The following is a 19503-nucleotide window of genomic DNA, read 5'->3' as shown; positions in this document are numbered from 1 at the left end:
GAATATTTTCTAGTATTTTTAGAATACTTTCAAATACTTTTGAATACTTTCGAATACTTCTAATGCCTTTTAAATACCTTTTAGAAACTTTCGAATCCATTTCAAATACTTTGTAATGCATTTTGAATTTTGTCGAATAAATTTTAATATTTTTGAATCCCTTTTGTATATCATTAAAATACCTTTTAAATACTTTTCGAATACTTTCAAATATCTTTAATAAACCTTTAAAATACTTTCTAATACTTTCTAATACTAAAGAAATACGTTTTAGAAAACTTTCTTTATATCTTTCAAATACTTTTCGATTGCATATAAATATTTTCAAATACCTTTTAGATACTTTCGAATACATTTTGAATACTTTCCGACTACTTTGGAACACCTTCCAAATACTTATCTAATACTTTGAATAGCTTTTGACTCCTTTCGAATACTTCTGAATATTTTCGAAAAACCTTTGAAAACTTTTCAAATACTTTCAAATACATTTCGAATACTTTCAAAGTCCCTTTGAATCCTATAAAATAGTTTCGATATTTCAAATACTTCTAAATAGTTCTGAATAACTGTCGAATACTTTTCAAACACCTTCTGGATTCTTTTGGATATATTTAAAATACTTTCAAATAGTTTTTAATACCTTTTGAATACTTTGGAATACTATTCGAATACTTTTCAATATCATTCAATTACTTTATAATACTTCTGAATTATTTTTGAATACTTTCGAATACCTTCTGAAAATCTTTCGTATACCTTAAAATATTTTGAATACCTTTTAGGTAACTTTCAAATATTTGCAAATACTTTTTTTTAAATACTTTCAAATTCTTTTCATACTTATGAATAGTCTTGCATACCTTTCGAATACATTTTAAATACCTTTCGAATACTTTTAGATACATTTCGACTACTTTCAGATACATTCGTAATACGTTAGAATACATTTCGAATATTTTCAAATACCTTTCAAATTATTCCGAATACCTTTCAAATACCTTTTGGAATACTTTCAAATACCTTTCGAATACGGTGTTAAAAGTCGCTTCTTCTTTTTCATAGTTTGTATAGCTAACACATGTCTGACGGCACGGGATCATGCGCTCCATTTTTCACAATCGTTTGGAAGATCCTACATTTCAAATTAAGTATATATTATTTTTAGTAAAAATAAAACTATTCCAAAAAAAGTTTGTTTGTCTGTGTTGTGGTGGCACACATTCATTTGCACATGTGGATAGTAATTACACATAAATAGGAAGACTCAGTTAGTCTGAGTGTGTGTTCACCAGAAGCCACCGAAGGCCACCGAAGGCCACCGAGAGCAGATATGTTTCTCCAGCAAAGACTCTCTTATTTGACACCATTATGTAAATATCCTGTAAATATACCTTTTCCTAATACACTTCTTATTTGATCTACCTTTGTTTGTTGAGTCGTCGTTTGTATTGCTTTCTACGTTACTTGTTTCAACCTGCAAACTTAACAGTTTGTTTATTTCTTTGGTGCTTCTATATTATAAGGAAAAAATATTGAATTTCAAGTAAAACAAATGGTACCTATGTAATTGTCATGTCACAAATAGTAACATGTCCAAAAATACGGAAAACGATGAGGAAGGAAAATAATTATTAATAAAAAACAGTTTTCAATAAAAGGTGCTTGTCTATTATTGGGCCGAAAAAATAGGTTGATCCTATATTTCCGACAGGTGTCGTTACTAGCGTATCAGTCTCAAACAAGATGGCATGAAGCAATTCTTCGCTAAAACACATGATAATATTTCAAACGTCTAAGCTTTATTTCTTTACACAAACAGCATCGCTTAATGCGCTAATGGCAGTTGGTATATCATCCTCTCAGTATGCTCAACCTAGAATAGTGAGCGTTATAATCATCCACGTTCAGTATTGTTTCGCTGTATCACAGCTCATCAATGCGACTAGACAAGCAACTCCATCAAGCCAGGATTGAAACGACCGCTCAAACGACAGCTAGACGCCCCTCGTTTCCCGGTCATACAATACGCTTAAACATAATATTTTAATTTTGTGCAGATTGCGTATGTATTATTATAGAATCAATTCTTTATTGAATCGTATATAGTCTGAGGAACAATTTGCTCGGTCGCCTAATTCGCAAAAAAAAAAAAAAAAAAAAAATAAAATAAATAAATAAATAAATAATAATAATAATAATAATAATAATAATAATAATAATAATAATGTCGGGCATAAAATTCTGTCTGTGTTTGTTTACAATATCACGTCAGCTGATATTTTGGCTTGACGATAAATGCCCTGGAAAAGTAAGTTCTGATTAATGTTCAGTTTTAAAATATACAAGGAAATGATTAGCGCCGATTTTTAATGGTACTTCTCCTTTTATCGTGTATTGCTTTATTAATAAAATTAAAATAATATGGTGAGGTACATCTTGGCCTGAATAAGGGATCCTTTGATCCGTAGTCGAATGTCCTACCACTAATCTATCTCTCCAGATAAATCTGTTTTTTAAAGAGAAATTATTTGCTAAGATTTTATTATCTCCCTTTGTTAGATATTATCAGGCAATGCCGAATGAATGCTAGTCGACGACTGTTATGATTGTTATAATATTTTTAAAAATAGAAGTTATTAAAGCGAAATAATTATTAACAGATCAAATTATTTATGTTAAGATGTTTAATAGAAAAGAATGTTAGAAAACAAGCAATTTAAAAATAGGTTGACTTCTAGAGTCTGACCGAGAGGTCACACAGTGACGTAAACTTTAGGTAGTGCTTGAGAATAACACGTATGATTTTTTGATTCGAGAACGGGAATTTTCTAATTCGAGAAAGAACAGAGGAAGTCGGAGTCGAGAGAGGGAGAAAGACGGGTCCACGGACGATTATAGCTCCCAGTAGAGAGGATTATAATGCATTAGTTTAGAACTAGTGTTGCAGTTGCTAACATCGGTAATAAAGTTGCTGAAAAGACAGCCCGATATTTGTTGATTACTCGTGATTGAACCTTTTTTTTTCTTCCTCAGGATCCGTGAAACAAGATCAAAGACGGACCAGGTATGTTTTTCCAATTGGCCCAATGCTATAATCCCAGAGAAATGTTATTTGTTCCTTTTCTGTTGTAAATTTTACATCTTTGTTGTTAAACAGTATCTGTTTAACCTGCATCTGTTTAAACTGTATCTGTTGTCGTAAGTATTATACAAGCATCAATTCAGCGAACGATAGAAAAACTAAATTAGACGAACACGCGTATATGCACATGTCATACAGATGAGTGTGACACGTATATACAAACGTATATACACTCTGCATACGCACATTCATTAGAAGAACATTTTATACCATTAGAAGATGCACGAGTTTATTGTTACGAAACTAACTACTCATATTCTAAATGTTTATTTTCCATATTATGGAAGGTCATCTTTGCAATTATGTATGAGGTTATCGTTTTTGTTTATTATTTCTTAGAATTTGTTCGATATTAATCTAATAATTTCAAAGTACAAACATTTAATTATATATATATATATATATATATATATATATATATATATATGTAAAAGAGATTTAGAAGGCTGTCACAATGCGAGGAATGAATTATAGTCGCTGTTGGTAAGAGGAGACGAGAACAAGTGGCGATTTACAAATCAATAAGTGCATTATATATATATTTTACTATTTTATTATTTATATATATATAATTAAATGTTTATACTATTCAAAAATTTATATTATTTATATACTAGCATGGGCGCCCGGCGTTGCCCGGGTGTTTGGATGTGTATGTTGAGCAAAAAAAAAAAAAAAAGTGGTAGTAGGAAGCCAGGCTCAAACCCGTACCGCGAGGAAAAGAACGGGGTAAAACGTAACGTTTATGCTGTTACGACCACCGCCAAACCAGAAGCGACATTTAAAAAATTTTTAAAAAATTAAGGCTAGACAATATAAAGGATAGCTTTCAAAAATATCGGCGAAAAAAGTGACCATCCTGTAGAAAAGTTCCTAGTTGAAGGGGAAGATAATGTTTTTAGCCAATTTTTCGATATTTCTCGTATGATAGATCGATCTTTAAAACGATACTGATCTTGGTAAAATCCGTCGCCTCTATTGAACTTTTAAGACAGACATGCAAACAGACATACATACATAAATTTATATATTGGTGACTAAAAATTTTCGACCCAAACTGATGAACAAGCTTGCCCTATTTCTGAATACCCTTTATGTAAAATTTCAAACATTTAGACCAGAAATTGTCTGAGTAATTTGGAAGAGACCGCAGAGGTCAATTTTTAAAAACTTTGACCCTTATTATGACCCCTGAACATTTATTGTTTTGGGCTCAAATCAAGTTATTAAGTTAGGTCCATGTCCAAGGAACCTATATCTAAAATTTCAAGTGCGTAGACCCAAAATTGTCGGAGGAGTTTGGTAGAGTTCTCAAAGATCACATCGTTGAACTTTGATCCCTTAATCGGCAAATTTCTGACCAAAAACCGATCACAAAGATTTTCCCAAATCTCAGTAACCTGTATATCAAATTTCGAGTCTGTAGAATAAAAATTGACGGCGTTATTACGTAGGGAAATGTACACAGACGCACAGATACACAGACACACAGAGACACTTTCACTTTTATATATATACTAGCATTTCAGCCCGGCGTTGCCCGGGTGTTTGGAGGTGTATGCTGAGCAAAAAAAAAAGAGTAATTTTTTTTTTAATTTGACCCCTATTATGACCCCTTAAAATTTATAGTTTCGGGCTCAAATCACTTTATTAAGTTAGATCCAGGTTCAAGGAACCTATATCTAAAATTTCAAGTGTCTAGACCCAAAATTGTCGGAGGAATTTGGTAGAGTTCTTAAAGGTCAAATCGTTGAAATTTGACCCCTTAACAGCCAAATTTCTGGCTGACACCCGTCACATCGATTTTTCCAAATCTCAGTACCCGGTATTTCAAATTTCGAGTCTATAGACTAAAAATTGACAGAGTTATTGCGTAGGGAAATGTACACAGACAGACAGACACACAGACAGACAGACACGTACACTTTTATAGATATATAGATAGATACATAGATATACATGACATTCAAATAAATTTAGTTCGGGTTATATACTATTTTAGTTCGTATTAAGTCACATAGAAATCCACATGAAATACTTTTTATGTATTGATATTCATATTAAAACCCTTTTTTCTATTTATTTAAAAAGAAAACACAAATTGGTTATGTATAGCACGTATGCAAAACGGGAGACACCTTCTCTCTTCCGCAGTGCAATAAGTTAGTTAAAAGTAATTAAGTCCTTTAAAGTTTGATTGTTATTAATTATTTTTCAAGTTTAACATATTGTAATTTTTTTTTCATAAAATAATTAGATAAGATTAAAATATTATAAAATTAGCCTGCGTTCCCACCATTGTCCGGGTGTTTGTAGGTGTGTTGGGCAAAAAAAAAAGTGGTAGTAGGTACGTGATATCTTTGCTGTTGCACCAATAGCCAAACCAGAAGTGACGAATGTTTAAATTAAGGCTAGACAATCGAAAAGAGGGATTGACTTTCGAAAATATCGGCGAAAAAAGCGATCCATCCCTGTAGAAAAGTGCCCAGTTAAGGGTGAAGCAATTAATGTGTGTTCGCCAATTTTTCGATATTTGTCGTCCGAGATGTCGCACTGCAAAATAATACAAATATTCTCAGTCTCTGTCGCAAATTTTTGCGAGACATACATAGATACATATATTTAAACAGACAGGTGAGATTTACATTATTGATAAACTGTTACGTTTCATTTCTTCATCACCGAGCATGTTTATGCAAGCAGCCATTCCAGCCAGAAAACCAACACCAATAAGTTGTGGACAGCCCAACAAAAGAGGTACGTCTACATTTAATTTTTCAGAGAATTACAAACGGGAGTTGGTTGAAAAGCTAAGAAACTCTCCCCTCCTTTTAAGGAACTATTGCCGTTACGACCAGAGATGGACAATAACGATGTCCAACAGATTGAGGTATGTTTTCATTGTTTTCTGGAATACCGTTTGTTGATATTGGCGGGGCATGGAGTCGCCCACCATAGGAGCAGAAGAGCCCTAACGACGACCAGGTAATCCCTACCGGGAAACGTACATTGGTTGCCGTTCTCAGGATGTTTGATGACCAAAGTTAACCACCCCAGGTTCCATAATTTGTCCTATTGGTTCCTGCCGTTTACATAGTCCCATATACTACCATATACAGTCTAAACAAACTATTCTTTTGTTTATGAGAATTTTTTGATTATCGATTTTCGATACTAATCGGAGGCATTCCGATACAAAATATATCGAAAAACACTGTCAGACACTTAAACTATGTTTGTATAAAATTTCAACAAAACTAGCGTAGCAGGTTCGGATTCATAGCGAACGAACTTTCACAGTATATATATATATATATATATATATATATATATATATATATATATATATATATATATATATATATATATATATCATAGAAATGTTAAAACTTTTAACGTCACCTTCTAAATATTTCGCTAATATTTTTTTCCTCTAATGAGAAAAAATAGAATTCTTTGAAACGCCGCGGATTAAGGAACACCCAACTTTGGAGTATTCTGTCGAATGATAAAAACTTTTGTATAATTCTAATTTACAAGTCTGTTTTTGTTATATATATATATATATATATATATATATATATATATATATATATATATATATATATACTAGCATTTCAGCCTGACGTTGGCCGAGTATTTTGAGGTATATGCTGAGCCAAACCGAAAAAACGGTCAATTTTTTAAACTTTGACCCCTATTATGACCCCTTAAATTTTATTGTTTAAGGCTCAAATAAAGTTATTAAGTTAAATCCATGTCCAATGAACCTATATCTAAAATTTCACGTGTTTAGACCCAAAATTGTAGGAGGAGTTTGGTAGAGTTCTCAAAGGTCAAATCGTTGAACATTGACCCCTCAATCGGCAAATGTCTGTCCGAAAACCAATCACATCCATTTCCCCAAATCTCAGTACCCTGTATATCAAATTTCGAATCTTTAAGCTTAAAATTGACAGAGTTATTGCGTAGAGAAATGTACACAGACACATAGACACACAGACACACACAGACACTTTCACTTATATATATATATATATATATATATTATATTATTATATAAGGTAAAATTAAAAGCCAAGAACAATGCGAGATTTTTTTTTATAGAGTAAAATTAAATGAAAACAAAATAAATAAATTTCTTTTTTTTTGTTGTTTGTTTTTTCTTTTTCACACAAATTTTAACTCTAAACAACAGTAAAACAACAAAAAAAAAGAAATTTATTTCTTTCGTTTTCATTTAATTTTACTCTATAAAAAAAATCTCGCATTGTTCTTGGCTTTTAATTTTACCTTATAATTTTCTTCAACAATGCTTCAAGCAAACTACAATCTACTTATATATATATATATATATATATATATACATATATATATTAAATGATGAGTTATAAAAGTTTTAAAAATGCAATATATTTTTATTAATGTTAATTTTCTTATGAAAAGAGCATATCTTTGAAAATTCATGAATTAAATATTTTCATTAGCCACTTGTTTAAATTTTATTGATCAATACATATTGTAATATTGAATGACGATGAATCATTTACTTATTAACATAGGGTGATATGAATACAGAAGACGAATATAATTGAAGACTGTAATGGGACACGTGCTTCAGATCTGTTGCAAAGGCTACTGGAAAAATAGTGGGATCGTTCTATGCCTCCAGTAATGTCTCACTGATGATGCAATTCTCTACCTATATAAGAGCTAAGTACGTCCAAGGATGGAGTATTGTTTCCAAATCCGGGTAGGAGCTGCTGAAAGACCCTTTGTCGTTGTCGTATGCGGTCGCAGTCGAGATCGAACTCACTACACAAGTAGTAGTGTAATTCCAATCTTGTCCGTAGCTGAATACTTGATGCTTTGCAAGGGCTATCAAGGTTATTTCTTTATCGTGACGCCATCACTAGATGGGCTGCCTACCACGGCACAGAGTCCCATATACCTTCAGGAGAAGGATATAGCTTGCCAGTTTCTCAACCTGATATTGTACCTCGCGGTACATACAGCGCCTCGCCTTTCCAAATGGTCACCCATCTTGTACTGGCCAGACTCAACGTTGCTGATATTTAATCGAAAAATCTATTAGGGAATAAATTAAAATGAATGTTTAAAAGAATATGCAAATTAGCTAGATCTTTTGCAGGTGAATCCGATTCAAGGACCCATATATAACAAAATTGTATTTTCCTTTTAAATAAATAGAAAAAAGGGGGTATAATATGAATATCAATACACACATAACAAATTTATAGGAGTATATATATATATATATATATATATATATATATATATACACACACACATATATATATATATATATATATATATATATAATATAAACCAATTAAAATGTAGTAAATACATTTTTCTGTATTTATGAGTTCTTCAAATGTTCAAACAAGGGAAATAAAAAAATGATATATTTTACTCATTTGCACGCAAACGAAGGCATATTCTCAATTAAAACGTCAATTGTATCATATCTAACAGAGTAACTGTGTGTAATTGTGCAGTGAGATGTTTGTTTACATTACATTTAAACTTCAATATAGTCAATTAAACAGGGAACCGGTACGAAATTACAAAGTGTAGCAGTCCGAAAAAAAAAGTGTACAACACTCTCCGGTATCTTAGGATCTCAGCAGTGAATAGGTGGGAATTTGTTTGTTGTTGAGAATATATACGCCGAGAGGGCACAAGTGCTATGAGTTGATCAGAGCACATTCCTTTAAAGGACTTGTAAAACAAGGACAAAGATGTAACACTTTGGCGATAAGACAGAGGTCCGAGCTTAGCTAGTAGTTGGGGGACCTAATATATTTGAGCCTCTTGTCTGAACCCTTTCTACGAGTGAGAGACTAACAGTATATTCACTAACCAAGATGTGGTAACAATTTCTTTTAACGCAGTAGAGGTACACCACCTTCTTAGCGACAGCCTTGGCAATGTTCAATTCCCTGGCACGACGTAATTTCTTATATTATTATATGTTGTCTCCCCATATAAACCCCCGTTACACAACATATGCTTTGTTACACTTCATCACATGGTATGTTACACTCAATTACACGCTATGTTACACCCATCTCAAACTATGTTACACTTTGTAACATGCTATGTTACACTCAGTTACATGCTATGTTACACTCCGTTACACGCTATGTTACACCCACTTCATACTATGTTAAACATTATAACATGCTATGTTACACTCAGTCATATGGTATGTTACATCCCGTCACATGTTATGTTACAACTCCATTACACGCTATGTTACACCCATCTCATACTATATTACACGTTGTAGCATGCTATGTTACACTATATTACATGCTATGCTACACCCGGACACATGGTATATTATACTTTATCACATTTGATGATACATTTCGTTTTTGCTATGTTACACACCGTTACATGCTGCGTTATACTCCGTAACATGTTGTGTTATACGCCATTACATGCTATGCTACAATACGTCACATTTGTTTTACTTCCCGTCACATTCTATGTTACACTCAATTACACGTTATGTTGCACCCAGTTACATGTTATGTTACAATACTTTACATGATATATTACAATATGTTACATGCTATGTTACAATACATTACATACTATGTTACAATACGTTACATGATATGTTACAAGACGTTACATGCTATGTTACACACCATCCAATGCTATGGTATACTCCGTCACATGTTGTGTTATACGCCATTACATGCTATGTTGCACTACGTTACATTTTATATTACTTCCCGTCACATGCTATGTTACACTCCATTACATGTTATGTTGCACCCAGTTACATGCTATGTTACAATACGTTACCTGCTATGTTACAATGCGTTACATGCTATGTTACAATGCGTTACATGCTATATTACAATACCTTACATGCTATATTACAATACCTTACATGTTATTTTGCACCCAGTTACATGCTATGTTACAATACGTTATATGCTATGTTACAATGCGTTACATATTATGTTACAACACGTTACATGCTATGTAACAATACGTTGCATGCTATGTTACGATAAGTTACATGCTATGCTACACACCGTCACATGCTACGTTATACTCCGTCACATGTGTTATACGCCATTACATGCTATGCCGCACTATGTTACATTTGATATTACTTCCCGTCACATGCTATGTTACACTCAATTACATGTTATGTTGCATCCAGTTACATGTTATGTTACAATACGTTACATGCTATGTTAAAATACGTTACATGCTATGTTATAATACGTTAATGCCATGTTACAAAACGTTACATGCTATGTTACACACCGTCACATGCTACGTTATACTCCGTCACATGTTGTGTTATACGCCATTACATGCTATGTTGAACTACGTTACATTAAATATTACTTCCCGTCACATGCTATGTTACACTCCATTTCATGTTATGTTACACCCAGTTACATGTTATGTTACAATACGTTACATGCTATGTTACAATACGTTAATGCTATGTTACAATACGTTACATGCTATGTTACAATACGTTACATGCTATGTTACAATACGTTAATGCCATGTTACAATACGTTACATGTTATGTTACAATACGTTAATGCTATGTTACAATACGTTACATGCTATGTTACAATACGTTACATGCTATGTTACACACTGTAACATGCTACGTTACACTCCGTCACATGCTGCTACACTCCATTACATGCTATGTTACATTTCATCTCATTCTATGTTACACCTGATGTTACATCGCGTCACATGCTATGTTACAGTAGCGACATTCTTGTTTGCTTTTTGTTTTCGCAGGGATAAATTTAAACACAATGACTACTTCTAATGTGGTAAAATGGGAAGACGAAAATAAATGTGATCATCCTTGACGCATAAAATTCTTATCTATACATCTATAAAAGTGTGAGTCTGTGTGTGAGGGCACTTCTCAATCTATATACTCAAAAATGTTTAATCTACAGACTTGAAATTTGGTATATAATTTGTATTGGGATATTTCGAATACTTTTTAGTCAGTTGTCAACCGGAAAAAAGGGACTGCCAATGGATCAAAATTAAAAAAAAAATATTGGTACGTAAGAGTCGTCGGATTTTTACCTGTTTGATAACTGTTTCACGACTACGCATGCGCCTATCGTTTACATTATGTTAAAAATAAAAAGGTTTGGAAACATTTTGCAAAGACCCTGTCAAGCTAGCCTAACAGTCATCGTACTTAACTTTCTTTAGGTTTCGGTTCCAATCTTAGCTCGAGTATTTTTTACTTACAAAAAGAGAACTGTTTAGTATATAGGATAATACTCTCATGCCATGTTTCAATTTTGTTTTTGCATTATTTAAGAAATTTAACGTTACGTTAAATACCGGACAACACCGGATATTTCTAGTTATTAATTTTGAACCTTCCAGAGGTTGAAACCCAATTACAGGAGACTAAACCAGACCTTTTATTTTTAAGTGAAACTGGCATTGGACAAGCTATTTCCCTAGATGAGTTTGCAATTACAGGATACTCTAACTTAACTTCTAAATCTGACCCCCAAGATCGCCATGGGAATGGAATATGTGCCTATATTAAAGATAGCTTTCCATGTGGGAGGGACATCTCCAGGGAAGATCCTAACTTACCCTATATGTGCTTCCGGGTTGCTTTAGCTCACACTACTGCATTTATATTTACTCTCTATCGCCCCCACAACAGCGGAGTTACTATCTTTCAAAGCATATCTGAGAAAATTGACCAAGTCCTTTCTACTTATCCTTCAGCTAACATTCACGTATGTGGAGACTTCAATGTTCACAACGTCGAATGGTTGACCCACTCAAACAAGACCGATGATGAGGGGAGGTTCTGTCATGATTTCTCCATTGCCTATGACCTCACTCAGATTGTTCAGGAACCTACCCGTGTGCCCGATAATGACGGCCAGTATGCGAGCCTACTAGACCTTTTTCTCACAACTTGCCCTGAACTATGTTCAGTTTCTGTTCTGTCGCCTCTTGGATCTTCCGACCACTCTGTTGTATCAATTAAGATAAAAATGAAATGTAATAAGTCCCCAGACGTACCTCTTCATCGTACAGTATATCGATACACTAAGGCTGACTGGGATAGCTTCCGTACATTTATATCTGATCTACCTCTGCATTCCATGTTTAAAAAGGATGTGTCCTCTATAGTATTAGACCTAACTGAATGGTTAATTGTAGGTATTGACCATTTCATACCCTCTAAAAAGTTTCAGCAAAAACCTAACAGCCAGCCATGGTTCTCTCCAGAATGTGCTGCTGCCATTGCGCACAGAAATCACTTTTTCCACTGCTTCAAACGTAATAGATGTATGGAAACTAAAGCCGTTTTCAGGACTGCCAGCAACCATTGTAAGAAAGTAATAAGGAACGCAAGAGAGTTGTATGCTCAATCTGTTAAGTCCAAAGTAGCTGAGCAGCGGCTTGGTTCCCACCAGTTTTGGCAAATAGCAAACAGAATCCTGAACAGAAACGTGTGCTCCATCCCAACTATTATCAATGGACCTGAGGTAATCTCGTCAGCATCAGACAAAGCCAAACTCTTTGTCAAGAACTTTGCAGCTAATTCTACCCTTTGCGACCAAGACCGCCAACCCCCAATATTTCCTCTTGTATCAGAAAACACGCTATGTGATATACGTATATCTGTACGTGATGTTGCCAAGCTAATCAAAAACCTTGATTCCAGTAAAGCAACTGGCCCTGATGGTATTCCAATTATAGTACTCAAAAAACTTCAACCTGAACTAGCGCCCATACTTACAAAACTGTTTAAACGTTGTCTTAAGGAGAATAGTTTCCCATCTCCCTGGAAAATCTCATCAGTATGCCCTGTATTTAAGAACTCAGGTGATCGCTCATCCCCCTCTCAGTACAGGCCAATAAGTCTCCTGTGCGTCATGAGTAAGTTGCTAGAATCTGTATTAAATACAGAAGTAATCAACCATCTCAACAAAAATAACCTTCTTAGTGACACTCAATATGGTTTCCGTTCTGCTAGATCTACAGCAGATGTCCTTACAGTTATATCGCATAGGATTAGCAAATCTCTCGACGGTGGCAATCTTTCTAGGGCAATTGCTCTTGACATATCTAAAGCCTTTGATAGGGTATGGCATAAAGGTTTACTTCATAAGATCGCTAGCTATGGTATAGCTGGAAAAGTCTTCTCAATTATTAAATCATTTCTTTCTGATAGGTTTATAAGAGTAGTAGTTGAGGGGCAAAAATCAGAAGCTCACAGTATTAATGCCGGTGTCCCTCAGGGATCCATCCTGGGCCCAACTCTTTTCCTGATCTACATTAATGATCTTCCAAATCATATCCTTACATCATTTGTAGACATTTATGCTGACGACACTACCATTTATGGTACCACATCTAAGACAGTAAACGACCAAGTTCTCTCCAATTCTCTCTCCTCTGATCTTGAGCACGTAGTACAATGGGGAAAGGAGTGGCTGGTTACTTTTAATGCATCTAAAACCAAGCTTCTCTCTTTACATCATCAACATTCTAATCCACATTTGTCATCAATTGAAATGAATGGCTCTCGTCTTCAGGAGGCCTCAAGTTTTGACAAGCTTCTGGGCTTGACCATTACTCCTGATCTTAAATGGAACACGTATATCAAATCTGTTGCCAAGGCCGCTGGAAAAATGGTGGGATCTTTCTATCGATCCAGTAGATATCTCACTGCTGATGCTATTCTCTATCTATATAAGAGCCAGGTACGTCCAAGGATGGAATACTGTTGCCACATCTGGGCAGGAGCTGCTAGAAAGGACTTGTCCTGCCTTGATAGAGTTCAAAATAGACTTCGTAGCCTCGTAGGAGATGTCCTTTTCTCCTCCTTGCAACCTCTATCTCACAGAAGAGATGTTGCGAGTTTGTCTCTAATGTATCGTTATTTTCATGGAAAGTGTTCAACTGAGCTTCAATCTATGGTCCCCCCTCGCCAAACTTTCACAAGAAACACTCGTCTAGCTGTAAACACTATCAATAATTTCCCCCACTCTTTATCTGTGCCTAAACCTAAACGTAGATTCCATGAACAAAGCTTCTTTCTTAGAACTGCCCGCGTGTGGAATGGTCTTCTGTTTTCCTGCTTTCCGGCTGACTACAATATGGTTTTGTTCAAGTCTAAAATAAATAAGTTCTTGATCAGCCGTTCCATATAAGTTATTAAATTTACCAAATTTTCATTACTAATGATTACTATATTGACCAACTTCTACTGTACACTCTTTAACCCTTATCCTTGAGTGGCCTCTGGGCCTTGATATTGTGGTGATGTCTTTGTAAAAAAAAAAAAAAAAACTTGATATTTGCAAATAGCAAAGTAAATAGTAAATAACTACTGTAAAAAAATAATATTCATGCATTGGATATTTATACCAACGGGTTCCTCCTAACAACACTATGATTAGTTAGTGCAAAACTATAAATACGAACGGTATAACAACCATCGCCGAAATCGTAAAGCTACGACTAAGAACAACTGTTCGTTTAAGCGACCTACTTGTTTGTATTACCTGATTACAGTAGCCAAGGCCACTTAATTACGTCAAGCAAATATACCCTTTTCTGGGACATATCAATAATTTTCTTTTTACAAAAAATCACTACTTATCAAGACCCAGAGGCCTATCGAGGATAAGGGTTAATGTAGGTAAGGTGATAGTGTCGTAATTGTTAATGGCGTAAATTTGATAGAATTTGGATTTCTTATACGGACAACTCGACAAGAACTTGTTTATATTAGACGTGAAGGCTACCATATTGTAGTCGATCGGGAAGCAGAACAGCAGAACAGTGTTTCGCAAGTGGGAAGCTTTCGGGAAGAAGCTTATTCATGTAGATTAAAGCACAGATAGAGAAGGGGAAATTGTTGGTACTGGTTATAGCTTGTCGATTGCATGTTTTGTGTGAAAGTTTGACACGAATGGACCGTAGGTTGGGCTTAGATAAACACTTGTCATTAAAATAGCAATAGAGCAGAAACAGGATCTCAACGTCTCTTCTGTATAGAAGAGGTTGCAATGAAGAGAAAAATTTATATATATATATATATATATATATATATATATATATATATATATATTGTGGTTTGAGTTGTCCCCCTTTGCAAATTGGCTGTTTGGAGAAATGGAAAACTAGATGGCTCTGGTTGATAGTCAATTTGCATAAGTGGAGAAATGGGCAGCATATAAACGGTACTTTCTTTTTTTTTTAAGCAGGGCGAAGAGCGCAGAGAGTGAAACGACGGTTGGAAGAAGTGACGACGAATTCTGTTTGTGACGGTGAATTATTTTTGGATGTTGAAGAGCTCGACCTTTTGGAAGAAACAACTGTGTCTCATATATATATATATATTTTTTTTATTTCTTTTTTTTATACTTCACTACACACATATATATATATATATGTGTGTGTGTGTGTGTGTGTGTATTTACTGAAAATTTGTGAAATGAATTTTTGTTTTATGACAAATTTGTTATTGTTTACCGAGAAGAGGAAAAGAAATAGAGACAGTAGGATAACAAGGCAAATATTCTTTTTACGCGCTGGGAAGCCATTTGTTCTTTTTGATGATTTGAATTTTTTTTTTCTTCTTTCTTCTTTCTCACCATTTATTTTTGCAACAACTAGACAACTAGGGACAACTAGACAAGCACTTGTTTACATTAGACGTGAAGGCTACCGTATTGTAGTCGACCGGGAAGCAGAACAGCAGAACAGTGTTTCGAAAGTGAGAAGCTTTAGGGAAGAAGCTTATTCATGTAGATTAAAGCACAGATAGAGAGGGGGAAATTGTTGGTACTGATTATAGCTTGTTGATTGCATGTTTTGTGTGAAAGTTTGACACGAATTGACCGTAGGTTGGGGCTTAGATAAACACTTGCCATTAAAATAACGATAGAGCAGAAACAGGCTTTCAACGTCTCTTCTGTATAGAAGAGGTTGCAATGAAGAGAAAAATTTATATATATATATATATATATATATATATATATTGTGGTTTGAGTTGTCCCCCTTTGCAAATTGGCTGTTTGGAGAAATGGAAAACTAGATGGCTCTGGTTGATAGTCAATTTGCATAAGTGGAGAAATGGGCAGCATATAAACGGTACTTTCTTTTTTTTTTTTAAGCAGGGCGAAGAGCGCAGAGAGTGAAACGACGGTTGGAAGAAGTGACGACGAATTCTGTTTGTGACGGTGAATTATTTTTGGATGTTGAAGAGCTCGACCTTTTGGAAGAAACAACTGTGTCTCATATATATATATATATATATATATTTTTTATTTCTTTTTTTTATACTTCACTACACATATATATATATATATATATATATATATATATATATATATATGTGTGTGTGTGTGTGTGTGTATGTAATATTATCTCTTCTGATTTACTAAAACAAAATTAGAAATAAAATTGATAACATAGTTTTCCTGAAAAGAGACAGATATGTAATCTCTATTAGTAATAGAAGCAATAGTAGATTTTTGCCTCAAAATTTATACATCAAAGTTCCATTAGTAACTGTATCAAAACGCATGTTACGTTCGTCGATCAAAAGAATTAATATGTTAAGAGGGCTGTGTGAATATTATTGCGTGGAAGGCTGAGGCACTCACATTCATTCCAAATTTACTTGTGAATAAATTAAATCTCCAGACATATATTGAATAGTTTAAATAAAAACATCCATTATTTTTTTTGTTTTTATTTTTGGAATCTTTTAAGACGAGGCTTCATAATTTGTGGAGTAATTAAATTTTCGGACTATTATCCTCATTTTCATAGTTGTTGTTTTCTTACCACGTTTCGGCTAACTCATCCTCTGACCTTTTTCAGATGATTAACCGCGGAGGAATAGGAATCTGGCTTGTTTGGGTAGGATTGAAATCGCTATCTTGAGACAATGATAAATTGGAACGGTAAAGAACCAACGCGTCTATTCATATCGCCACGGGAACCGTCTAAGGATACCCAAGCAGGCCACAGGCTTAGGATCGTGGGGAGAAAATAAATATGAAAGGCAGTAATTACTGGGGATAAATTACGAGACTCGGCATTCTTATCCCGTCGCGGTTAATCACCTGAAGAAGGCCAAAAGATGAGTTGGCTGAAACGTGGTGGAACAGGAATTATGAAAATGAGGATACCAGTTCGCAAAAGAGAATGAATGCACAAATTATGAAGCCTACTCTTAACGGATTTCAAAAATAAAAATAAAAGAATAATTGCTGTTGTTTTTATTTAAAGTATTTAATATCTGTTCAGAGGTTTAATTTGTTGCTAAATAAATTTGGAGTGAATATGTACGAGCTATGAGTGCCAGCTGCAACTATATAAAAACACACTCTTAGTCCTCCTTGCAATAATATTCACACGGCCCTCCTGACGACGTCGTCTTTTGAAAATTTTAGTCCTACCAAGCAGGCCACAGAATTAGTTGGCCCAATCGTAGTGAGACAACAATTACAGAAACAATAGTTATTGGGGATAAGCTAGAAGACTCAGCATTCTTATCAGAAGGCCAAAAGATGGGTTGGCGCCGATTATGTTCAGAGAAATGAGCATATTACGTTCTCACTCGTGAGTGATCAAGAAACGAATGAAATAAAGTCTTCTCATACATACGTGCTTCCTATTCTCCTCATCATCGCTGCATTTTGTCCTTGTTATTTCATTCGTGACCGTGATCATCTTTTTAACTTAGTCAAAATAAACTGTTCATTCATAAATTACACAATAAGATTTTGCTGAGTTTTCAAGGTTTTATTGAAAAGAGGATTTATTGTATATATAGAGAGACTGCGTATCTGACTGATTATTAAATTACCTTCGTCTATCTTAACTTCTTAACTTGAAGATTAAAAGATACAGACAGACAGACATCGACGTTACATTCGGCTAAGATTATTCAGATTATTGGGACGTGTCCTATCGTCACGGCTTCCAGAGCAAGATTGACTAAACACCCTTTATTTCCCTAACTCGAAAATATATCCTTTTTTCAAGCGCGTTTGATTTTTTGACTCTGTCATGTCATCCATATTTCATTAGTTTTACAAATCTAGATTATCAGGACATGTGTTATGTTGCGGATACATATTAGAGGACACATATAACGGGGACTCATAACAAAGATGATAATGACATTTATATACATTTATATCACGACAACGTCTATGACGATTCTTGGGGGATTCATTTTATTATTACGGACTTAACAGAGAGGAGGGGAGATACTTCACTTATGATGGAGGAGACATATTACTTGGAAGGTGTTATACTAGAGTTCGTTTATAGACGATTGCACAAAACACATTTACCTTTTCGGTTGTAAAGACGACACGAAGACAACACAATAACAAAATTATTGATGATTTCTTTATTCCTCAATCGGCCGATTGATGATGTCAGGAATTCAAGCATCTCCCTTCTACCCTTCGCCTCTAAGGGGTTCCCAGTCTCCAACTGACTCTATCACTGTGTGTTATCTTCTCTGATTCTCCCTTTAATCAACTTCCTAACTTCGAACCCTCCGATTCAATATATTGAGAAATTCCTTTGTCTATGACGTCAGAGACCTACTGTCAATCAACGTGACTATATCACGTTTTCTACATATGCCCGTCCAAACACACTTTTAGCAAACAAAGAATTTCCAATTTTAATTGTTCAGTATCTAACCTATTTTTAATTTATAAACTCGCATTGTCCATTCTTTTAACTGACATATTTAATATCCAATTATTCTAAAAGAATGGACAATCGCTCTTTTTTCTGACATAAATAATATTTAGTTATTTCTAAAAGAATTAACAACGAACTGCATTCCTAGGATTTCAATTATCCACTTGTCTACAGGGTTCGATTCTAGCCTTTTTACTAATATAATTTTCACTTATCTAGTCTGCCATTTTACATGAGAAGGGAACAGCTCTTCTCATGTAACACATGTACTAATGTGACCCTCATCAAAATTCACACTTACTAACTTAATCGCTGCTTACTGGCGTAGGGTCTCAACATATGGCAATAAAATTAGTAGCGCAGTTTGGGCTTAAGTTGAGCAGATACGTTAACTTTATTAGTTGGTTTGTTATGTTTAATGATATATCATTCTCTAAAGTGTCATTTAAGGCCAGAAACATTTGTGAAAACCTTATATTTCCGAAGATAAAAAATTATATTACAAATTTTTTTAAAAAGATTAATCCAATATATAAAAGGTGATCTGTCTGTCTGTCACCATATTTTCAAACTCTATCTCCTCCGAAACTAAA

Source organism: Euprymna scolopes, chromosome 40 (genome assembly GCF_053919585.1).
Source record: "Euprymna scolopes isolate OS-2025 chromosome 40, ASM5391958v1, whole genome shotgun sequence".
In the NCBI taxonomy this organism is placed as follows: domain Eukaryota; kingdom Metazoa; phylum Mollusca; class Cephalopoda; order Sepiida; family Sepiolidae; genus Euprymna; species Euprymna scolopes.
The sequence above is the reverse complement of the archived record's forward strand: the minus strand, read 5'-3'. Positions refer to the sequence as shown.